This window comes from Podarcis filfolensis, assembly GCF_964270895.1.
Source record: "Podarcis filfolensis genome assembly, chromosome: 6".
Taxonomy (NCBI): Eukaryota; Metazoa; Chordata; class Lepidosauria; order Squamata; family Lacertidae; genus Podarcis; species Podarcis filfolensis.
Window position 1 is genome coordinate 68,648,298 of NC_139609.1, and position 11,669 is coordinate 68,659,966.

Below are 11,669 nucleotides of genomic sequence, written 5' to 3' on the forward strand. Positions count from 1 at the left end.
AAATATTGAGGATTGCCATATGCTAGATGGAACACATCCGAACTTGAAGATGTGGTTACCATAGAAGGCTAGAATCCATTATCCAATTTGACTTGTTAAAGCTACCTTGGGCATTAGAGCAGTCTACCTCTATTGCCAATGTAACAACCCCTCTGTCCCAAGCGCCTGTATGAAATTGTAAAAGACTGAGAATGTTCTGTTGTGAACATTCCATGACATTTCATCAGCTCAATCACAGCCAGAGGTTTCACCGCCACAAAATTCTTTAGGGTATTACAATATAAAATTCTTGAAACCAACAAATTTAACACAGTTAGTGGAATTAATGTATTTGACACCAAAAGCAGTTTAATAATTACCATGTTTCTCGCTCCATAAGACACACTTTTTTCCTCCTAAAATGTAAGGGGGGATGTCTGTGTGTCTTATGGAGCGAATGCGTGGACCCTGGAGCCGAATTGCCCAGTGGCAAAAAGCACATCGTGCTTTTTTTTTTTATAGAAAGAGGGAAGGTGGTGGTGAAACAAAGCCACTGAGTAGCTGATCAGCAAGCAACCGGGAGGGGAGATGAGGGACTCAAGCGATAAAGGAGGCTGCCTGGGAGGTGGGAGGTAAAGACAGCGAACTTGCAAGGAGAGCAGACAGGAAGATTAAAGCAATGAGGAGAGAAATTAGAAGAAAAGGAGGAGCAAAAAACTGCTCCAGCTAAGGAAAAGACACGAAGGCAAACAAGAGGGAAGGGGGTGTTGAAACAAAGCCGCCGAGCAGCTGATCGGCAAGGGATCAGGAGGGAGATAAGGGACTCTAGAGATAAAGGAGGCTGCCTGGGTGGGGGGAGGTAAAAGCACATGGATCCTCAGGATTTTTGCATTGGGTCACCCCAAATTCACCATCAGATCACATAGCATTTCCATGGCTACAGCCTGCACCAAAAAAATCACGCATCCACTGTTTCGTGGGGCCGCAATGGCGCAAAAACATGGTTACAAAGCACAGATCCACATGGATTCTCAGGATTTTTGCACTGGGCTACCCAAAACTCACCATCAAATCACATATCATGTCTGTGGCCACAGCATGAACCACAAAAATCATACATCCACTGTTTCGTTCAGAATATTTTTTTTATCGTTTTCCTCCTCTAAAAACTAGGTGTGTCTTATGGTCAGGTGCTCTTATGGAGCGAAAAATATGGTAGTAATGCTTCTGGAACCTCCATTTTCACTTGTGGTCTGCACTTCCTTGAGGACAAGTACATATCAAGGAAGTTGTGGAGTGTTTTTCAGGACTGAGCTAATTTAATTGAGGTTGGTTTGGTTTTATTTGCTGTAATGCTTTCCACTATGTAGCTGTGCCTTGTCTCATGTTCTGTGATCTCAGGTCTTGCTCAGTAGATTCCCCACAAATTAGTCATTGATCATTCAGTTGCTTCTCTGGACTAGACTCTGTACTTTCTGCCAGTTCCAATCTGCTTTTATCCTGTTGGGACTTTTCTTTCACAGTTCTGAAGCCAAAATCAACCCGCAGCACGAGTTTCTTGACTTCCGTACTGCTTGTTGTCACCATCCGTTTTCTATCAATCATGCCAAGATTTTTCCTTCCCTTTCCCAGCCCATGGATTCAGGGTAATAACAAAATAGGTTGGCATTTTTGTTTGTGTTTTTCATGCCAAAGTTTATCCTTCCTTTGCCTCATGGCCAGGGTGTATGCGGTTAAAATTACAGCAGATTCCTCACAAGTCCTCTAATTTGTAATTTGCTTACCTTCAATAAGAAAATAATTTGGACCTTTCAGGTATCAGGAAAACTTTGGGGTTTGGGAATTAATAGGTGACAAAAACTAGACCTATCAAACACAGAAGGCAAGGTTTTGCAATCGTATTGGTGCTTGGAACGGTTAGTGATGTTCAAGATTGAAGCTGCAGTGGATGCTAGTACAAAAATGGCGGAGCAAGTAAAGCAAGTGGAAAGAATAGCTTGGAGGGAAGAGTGGCTGTCATTCCTCCCCCCCCTTCCTTTGTTGTTGCAAAAGTGGGATGGTGACATTTAGGGTATGGTGCCAATTAGCACAAAATACGGCAGCCAGACTTGTCTGGTACTCTTAGGCTGGAGCATTGAACTGATTTTACATCAGCTTCATCAGCTTCCCATTTGCTTCTAGGTCCAATTCAATGTTCTAGTTCCATCCTTTAGTGTGGAATGGCAAAGAGCAGGGTGGTCCAATGTGCCTTTTTTGGCAGCCCTTGGTAATCTTAAAATACATTTAGGGCTCTAATCCTGGCTGGATTACACACAAGCCCAATCCCCATGTTCCCAAACTATCTCAAGGCAGCAGAGGTTGGCAGGGAAGTTGACAGACAACGACATGAAGCCAAGCTGCCACTGTGTGCCTCTAACTTTTCTCCCACACATATCAACTGCAGATTAGTGGGTACAGTGGTACCTCGGCTTAAGTACTTAATTTGTTCCGGAGGTCTGTTCTTAACCTGAAACTGTTCTTAACCTGAAGCACCACTTTAGCTTATGGGGCCTCCTGCTGCTGCCGCACCGCCGGAGCACAATTTCTGTTCTCATCCTGAAGCAAAGTTCTTAACCCGAGGTACTATTTCTGGGTTAGCGGAATCTGTAACCTGAAGCGTATGTAACCCGAGGTACCACTGTATTCAGTATCTTATGATATATTTATATATTGGAGCATGAAATAACACCCAGGGATAGGATCATCATATCCCCCATGTCATGGCACACTTCCAGATTAAAGTTTGTTCTGGAATTGGTGCTACTCATGCATGCTTGCATTTCCCCCCAGCATCCACACAACATTGTTGGCAACAAAATACCTGTCTGTCCCCCCCACCCCAATTTTCCCATTTAATCTGCATCTCCTGACAATAACTCAACAAATGTCCAGAGCAGGGTCATTGGAGACCAGCGTCCACAGAACGTTACCCTTGGCCAAGCAAACCTGGATTTTGGCAAATGCAAGCTTGTTCTATAGACAAGCCCTGTTCCATATTAGATTGTTTTGATCATATGCATGAATGCATTTGGTGTGAAAAAGAAGGTCAAGAAGGCTGAGGTACCATCTATGAGAAAACATTTTCCAGATTTTGGCTTTCTCTAAGGTAATATGCAAGTGCAATTAAAACAGAACCTGGAAATACAGAGTACAGTAGCCTATTCAAAGCTTGTTGTATGAGCTGAACTCCCTTCATTGATAGTTTTCCAAAACACACAGCTGCAATAATCTTTATCCAGGGGCAGGGAATAAATTAAGTCTGAACACCTCCTCTACATATAGTGTGGTACAGTGTGCAGCCCTGTACGCTGTATAACCTCTTATTGGTAATGGAAAGCTAAAGCAGGCAGGAGTGAAAAACCTGTCTGACCAGCAAAGGTTCTCTTCTTTAAACAGCACACAAATGAGAAGAAAAATCTGACAAAGCAGAGGGCAGCTTAATCACTGTTCTGTTCTGTTGCTGTAACAATGTCTGCTGGAGTCATCAAACCTTCCAGTTGGGCACTGGGCCAAAACATATTCAGAAATTGACAGGGAAGGATGAAATGCCAGGAGCATCCTGCTGGGCAGGTAGTCGCAAACAGAGCCCCCACAGATGATCAGCTAAAGTAAATAAATGCGCCATTCTAACAGGAGTAGCAGGAACCACTAGCCTTAAAGTTGGGTAAAGTTTTCCATTCGCTTCCTATGATTTTTGCCTCCATCCTTTTATTTTAAAAAGTCCACTCCTGGGACTGAAATCTGAAGACGGATCCTCTCAAAACCATGTAGTGGAGTGTGCATTAGTGACCTCTGCCCTGATACATTTGGTTTCATTATTCCAAGTTGCGGTGTTCAGACAGGGGAGTCTTACAACAGAGAGGAGAGCGTGTTCCAGTAAAACTGAACCAACTATATCCAGATAGTAAAACATTTTACAGTATTTGCTGCCTGTGCTAAGCGAGTGGTCTAAAAAACTTGGTGAGCAGAGCTCATGCATAGCATACGTCTAAAACTAAGAATCGACGACAATATTATCAGTTAATTGCATTTTAATAAGTGATGTCAAGATTGGTTTTGATTTCAAAGCCATATTTATCACTCCTATAATTGAGCTTGAAAAGTTTGCTCTCATAAATACACTGCCTTATTCAATGGTGGTTGGAGTCATCATCACTTCTTTTTAAAAAAGAAAATTATTCGCCTCCCTGTCATTGCATTGAAGTATGACAGTCTAGTCAATAAATATGTTTACTTGATTAATTCATACAATATTTAAAACATCTATGGGGATCCAGATTTTGTATGACACAGCATTCAAAATGCATCACAGTACTGCTGGTAGGATAATTAATGTTTTAGAGGAGTCCCATTGCACCCCACATTTCTTACTGTAGGCTAGTCATAAAGTCATTCTGTGTAAACCTGAGGGCTTGTAACCAAACAGCATGATCTTCAGAATGTGTGTCTGATATATCACAGGAACATGAAGCTAGCATAGGAACACACAAAGCTGTCTGATTCAGAATCAGACCATTGGCTCATTTAGCTCAGTGTATTTTCTACACTGACAGGCAGCAGCTTTCCAGTGTTTCTGTTAAGTTGTGGGTGAACATATCAGACAACACAGCAATTCTTCAGACAGCTCTTGTTTATTCACAGGCCAGAACAGAACTGAGCTGAAGGGTTCAGCCAGCCTGCTTATATAGAGCTCCACTACAACGCAACAGCAACAACTTTCTGTAACTATCCAATCACTGAACGTCACTTTCAATTCCTTATTTGCATATGTGGACCCGAGGGAAAACTATCTACAGTATCCCCCTGCTGGCCCAGGGTGAGAACTTCAGAACATAACAGTTTCAGATAGAAGTCTTTTCCAATCCTACCTGGAGAAGCCAGAACCCGGGGTCATCTGCATGCAAAGGAGCTGCTCTATCACTGAGCTATAGCCAACCCCACTGAAATGTCTATAAAGGTATAAATCATTACGGACAGCACAAGTGCCATAGCTAGGGGGTGGGGTTAGCTGGGGTTTTTTTTTTGCCCCGGGTGAAGTCTCCAGAGGGGTGACATTGAGGCTCCCAATCTGTGTGTGTAGGTAAATGGGGTTTGTGTGTGCTAAACTGGGTCTTTGACCAGGATGAAATAAATCCTAGTTTTGCCCCTGGACGGCACAACTATTCAAATAGGGAACTTGAAAAAGCAAGCAATCCCATTCAGATGTTAACAAGGCATGACAAAGTGGACCCTGCTCACCTTGAAAGTGAGTGCCACACACCCCTTCCTGTATCCCCAAATCTCAGTAACTTACTTTGGGCATAGGAAGGATGCAGGTACTGCCAGGACTCCAGTAAAGCATCTTCTCCCTCACTCAGCAGTCATTCATACCCTGTCTCTCATTGCTCAGGAGGGGTTCCCAAACCCCAGAGAGGGGTGCATGTGGTTGCTGAGTGGGGAAGGTTGCCTGCTGAGTACTTCCTGAGGTAACTTTCCTTTGGATCCAAGGCACTTTTTAAAAACAACTAACAGAAAACTGCACATTTATAATAACAATATCAAGGATAATATGTTCCAGCCGCTACTGCAGATGAGCAGATATTCTCTGCTCTGCATTGGATAAACACATGTTCTTTACACGTTATTTTCTGGAGAGAAAAAGAAAACTGGGTGGAGGGGGTACCCATCGCCCATGATATCATGGGCACTAACATCTAGTACAGTGATACCTTGGGTTACATACACTTCAGGTTACATACGCTTCAGGTTACACGCTCTGCTAACCCAGAAATAGTGCTTCAGGTTAAGAACTTTGCTTCAGGATAAGAACAGAAATCGGGCTCCGGCACCGCAGCGGCAGCAGGAGGCCCCATTAGCTAAAGTGGTGCTTCAGGTTAAGAACAGTTTCAGGTTAAGAACGGACCTCCAGAACGAATTAAGTACTTAACCTGAGGTACCACTGTACTGCAAAACTGGCCTCATAGCTGGGAACTAGTTTAGTGTTTCCTCAGGTACTGCTTACAGAGTTACAGAAATCTGCAAAGTTGGTTTGTGCCAGGAGCTCTGGTGGGACAGTTTAAAAGAACCGCACAAATGGGGATTGAAGCAATGATGGCTCTGTTACACCACATCCAAGTCCCTAAAAACTTGCTGTCCACACAGTCTTATTAATTTTAGTGGCACAAAGCTGTTTCTTTGCTTCTGCACCTTTGCAGTCCCTGAGGATTAGGCGGCCTGTCAACTAATTTGACTGTTCATGCTTGACAATTATTTAACAATTGTTGAAAACCATCGTCACCTGATATGTAACTTTATGTCAAACTTGTAAAAAAAATACCCCTACACTATGCAACAAGAATAACAATTCCTAAAATAAGATTAACCAAAACCACAGAGTAAAAGTTTTTAACAGCAAAAGAAAAAGAAAAAAAATCTTATCAGGCTTGGTTAAGATGTTGTAAAAGCAGTATCTTTTAACACCTTTTATTATACAAGGGCCGAGGGGGTTTTATGTTTCTTAAAAGCAGCTTCAAATAGCCCACATACTGGGTTACTGCATCTTTCATATGGCTGCTGTATAAACAAGCACATTTTATACAGGAAATGACATAACCATGTAAAAGTGTACATGGAGTTTAGGCGCATATTCAAACACTAATGGGAATGCATTGTTTTAAATGGCATACTTTTATGTTTACCTATTCAGCTTAGTGTTCATATTTTAGCCAAATGCAACAAAAATTACCGACACATACCTGTCTCATAGTGTACTGTTTATTTGAAATTTGGACCTTTACAAAGACTCACTAGGGACAGATAATGACCCTAGAAAGTAAATACAAATGAGACATTTTCAGTAAGAGGGAGAGAGAGGAGAGAAACCTGCCATCATAAAGGTGGAAAACTGAACTTTTAACCTGTATTATTTTACCACTCATGTTTCTTCTCATTTTTACCATTTGGCTAATGTCAATTCCCCAGTGGACAGCAGGGCACTTGGCAATAACAATAATATGGGACGCCAGTCTTCACACTCTGTATCAGAATCCAACAGCTGATAAGAGAGTAATAGCTGTGGGGTTGTAAGCGTATTTCGGTATAGCTTTTCATGCTTCTAGATATGGGCTGCACATGCAACATATATAAATGTATATATTGTCATTAAATAGGACATACTTACAGGAGAACGTGCTCATGGCTGCAGCCACATAGCATCATGAAAGCTCAGAGTTAACAATTAAAGTTAATGTGGGAACTTGAACTTGGACAAGTGACATGTTGGAGCAGACCAATGGTTCACTGTAGACCAGTGTTGTGTCTTTCGAACTGCCAAACTTCCCCAAGGAAGTTCACAAGAAGGGTGAGTTGTTGATATCCATTTCTTGTTTGCTTCCAAAATCCATTAGATGTGCTACCACCAATAAATATATTCAGAAAACGTCTCTGGGGGTTTCTTAAGCCATTTGTGCTATTGGCTAACATAATTTGAATTCTATAATGTAGTTTATGTGTTATGAGAAGTACTGTAGGCTGCAGTCCTATAAAGACTTACCTGGGATGAAGTCTCATTAAATTAAATGTGTCTCACAATGGGGGCACGTGTATAGGTTTCTGCTGTTAATTATGTGAAATCAGTTTAATAAGGGGCCCTGACTAATTAAGAGTGAATTATTTCTTTGCTCAGTCTCTTTATACTAGATCTCATTTTATCATTCTTTCTTTTCTGGTTTGCTAGAACAATAAATATTTATTGCTCATAGCCATAGCCATTGCAAAAAAAAGAAGAAAATGTGTAAAACACAAACACACACGAGCAATGAAGCTTCCTAGTTCTTATTTAACATACAGAGTTTAGCTAAAATAAATCCTTAACAATACCTTCTTGAAGGCTTCCATTTCTTAGGTTGTTCAAATTCATGAATCACTTTTACAGTCCAATTACACTTTATTGAAAAAATCCACATAGATTCTCTCCACTGCTCTTGCAAATAATGTAGCTTGGTATGATCTTTCTTTCTTTCTTTCTTTCTTTCTTTCTTTCTTTCTTTCTTTCTTTCTTTTGCTTGCTTTTATATACCACCAACTCATGTACAAGAAAACATAAAACACTATAAAATAGTACAAAACCACCGTTAAAATGCATGGCTAATCAAGAAAATGTAAACCACTGCATTGGCCTATTGGCATAAAGAAAAGTCTTCAATAGATGCCTCAAGGTTAATAGCAAGGATGCCTGGCAAATTCCTGCTGGAAGAGGATTCCACAGCATGGGACTGGCACTCAATCTTCAACTTCAAGTTGAGGCCAATGAGGCCCCTGTAACACGCCCCCTAAATTAGAACAAATTGTGGGGCGCAAACAACGAACAGCCCCAAAAGATGCAATGACACTGAATGCCGACTGAAGGAGGGACCGGGTAGAAGGGAGAAAAGAATGGAGTGGCTGGGAAGAAAGGAAGGAAGCAGGGATACATAGATGGCAAAAGTATAGAATGTGTAGAAAATTCCTGCTTCGAACGGAGAAGCTACTATAAAATTTTCTTCACAGTAGAAGACAGAGCTGATCATAAATATCAATGGGAAAATTAAATGTTTTACACTACCTGGGATTAGGCACAAGTATGTCCAGCCCATCTCCACCCCCAGAAAAACAAAACAAAATGGCGACCTACCCCCTACCAAAAAAAGTCCCCTAAGGACTAGGCATGTTCAGTAGGCATTATATGTTTGCTGACTGTTATGGTGGCTAGGGAGGAAGGGGAATGGAGTGGATGGAACCCTGAACAGAACTACCCAGCACTGCAACACTTTGTTGCATGGACTCACCTGTAAACTTATGATCCCAGTTATCCAATCTTCTTCCCCACCCCATTCCCACCCTCAAACCTAGTGGGACTTACTAAAGACAAGGGCATTCCATTAGCACTTTTTAATTTTCTCTCTCTTTTAGGTCCAATATGAACAAATTTCAAGTTTTAATCAGCAGTTCTGAAAAAACTTAGACTTTTTGTAAGCTTAAAAAGATCTAGTAGACAATCCTGAAAGGTGTTTTTTTAAAGGTGGTCGGCCTCCATACATTGGCGCTATGTAGCAATGTATGCCACATCGTGTCCTCCCCACCGCCAGTCTTTCTTACTCACTTTTATTTTCTTTTTTTGTAGAACTATTTCCTAATATTTTTGGAAAGTTTTTCTTCTTTGGGTGGGGCCCTCCAGACTCATTTCCTTTTCCATTGATCACTACCATGCATGGGTTGAAAACGAACTCTGCCTGCCAAGTCATCTTTGCTTTGTTTTTTTCTTCATTACATGTGGGAAAGATCAAACTATGTCTTCCTTACTTTGGAGAGGCTCACTATGGCAATAATTGCCTGCCTCATGCTCAATACACACAGGGAAGAGGTTCTTAAAAGGAAGTAAGAAAGATATTTCCGCAGGCCAACTAACAGTACGGGCTTAGCAGCAGACACAGAATCCAGGAATCACGATTTCAGGAGTACAGGAGCAGGACAAGAAGTTCAGAACTCGTCAGAAGCAACGAAGATGTCCCAAGAGTTTCCACATCCTGCCTGTCAAGCTTTTTAAAAACAGAGTGTTACACTCTCACTCATGAGATTCGCTTGCTTTGCGGGTTTGCAGATGCACACTCCTCTGGGGAGGGTGGGTCTGCTCAGGTCTGCAGGATTGGTGCTTGGTTCTAGGGGAAAATACTGCACTCTCATTGAAATTAAGTGGTTTCTAGCTGTAATGGCACACAAGAATATGAAAAAATGGTCCCTTTTTTCTTTGTATATAACTAAGAGTTTAAGCTACAATAATTTAAGAAGATGGATAGAAAATAAGGGGTTTAATTGTAATGTTAGGAGATAAGGATTTGCTGGAAAAACAATTTGAACTGGAATACAAGAAGGGGAGGTATGAGGAGGTCAGGGAAATATGTTACTGAAAAATAAGCTATGAACCTTATGTGTTTTTATTATTTTTTCTTTTTAATTTTTCTTTGTTTGTATAAAATGGAAAATTCTAATAAATATCTTATATATAAAAAAAGAAAATACTGCACTCTCCTATTCAGGCTCCTGATCAGATACTGCTGCCTCCTGAATTGCCGTCCCCCACAGCTGCCCACAGCCCAGCCCAGCCTCCAGTAAGGCTCTCCACTCAGCCAGGAGAACAGAGTATGGAGCTGGCATCCTTTCCCCCACTTCCAAAGTGGCTGAAGTTGAGTCCCCTTCCCCAATCCTGGCTCTCACCAGTCAGCTCCCCCTACTGGTCGGTCGTTTCTTCCTTCTCCTGCGTTGGGGCCTGTCAACCCAAACATAATCCTGTTATTACTGTGAGGTGTACTACAGGTGTCACAACACTTATGGTTTTCAAAAGCATGAAGCACAACTTCTCAGGAAGGTATGGCCATTTTGCCATTTTATTTATTTGGGCAGTATATTTATTTGGATACGTGTATCCTGCTGTTGAAGGAAAAAGCAACAGTATAGCTACGCTAATTTAGAAACAATAAACAATTAAATTTTAAAAGCCAAAGAATTTCCCCGAAGCTCTCTTTGGATTTCCCCAGATAGGGACTCAGGGCTGTTTAAAGCAAAAGACAAGACTATTCTCCTCCCAGACCATTTACCTCTTACGTTGTGTCTTTTTCAATTGTAAGCCTGATGGAAGGGTCTTTTATTTTTTAGCAATCTGTAAACTTCTCTGGGATCCTTTTTTGGCTAAAGAGCAGGATGATCTTTTAAATATTTATATAATTGGCAGTTGAATCTCAACATGGGTCCTGGGACAGCATCCTCCGCTGTACATTGCCATAGCAGGGTAGCTTTTTAGGGGACTTGGGGGGAATGGTGGTGTTGGGGCTTGCCTCCAGTGGCTGCCTCCTTCTGCCTAGTAGGGCCAGCACTAGATAGATCCTGGAGTCCGCCAGCAACTACCAGTTAGTGCAACACACCCTTTTGTTTCACCCTTATCCTGAATGTTATCAGGCATAATGGGGCAACATTTTAGTTTTCACAGCCAGTTTGTGTTCCAAATTGTTTCACGAGGCTCTTCTCCCAGGTGCTGTAAAGACTTCTGTGGGGCCATGTGATCTTGCTCCCATCCTTTACCTGCTGATGAAATCCAGATGTTGTTATATCAAAAAGAAACCCTAGTGGCTTAGGCGTGTGCTGTCTAGACATAAAGCAAGCCTTCACCATTCTCTTTGGGGTTTTAGTGTAGTATTAATGGATTATAGCTAAGGGTACAATAGCTATTTATGAATGGATTGACATGACCACTTTCTCCTGGCTATGAACAGAACATTCCATGTGTTTTGTGGAGATACATATGAAGATCAGTCCTGTGATTGTGAATGGATCAAATGTGCATGTACTACAAACACTTGGGACGGACTCCATCCTTTGGGAGTAATGCAGCTGAAGTTCTTCAGCAAATTCATTCTTGGGCCAGCACTGAACTAGCCTTGGAGGCTTGGAAGGTATACTGGCTGGGTGTATCCTGACCTGATGAAAGTGCTCAGGTCACTGTGCCATCCAGATGCTTTGGACTACAGCTCTCACCAGACCCAGCCAGCAGGGATGCATGGCTGGCTGAGAAGGATGGGAGCTGCAATCCCAAACAGCTGGAGAACACCAGGCTGGAGAAGGCTGCTGTCAAGCCACCCATG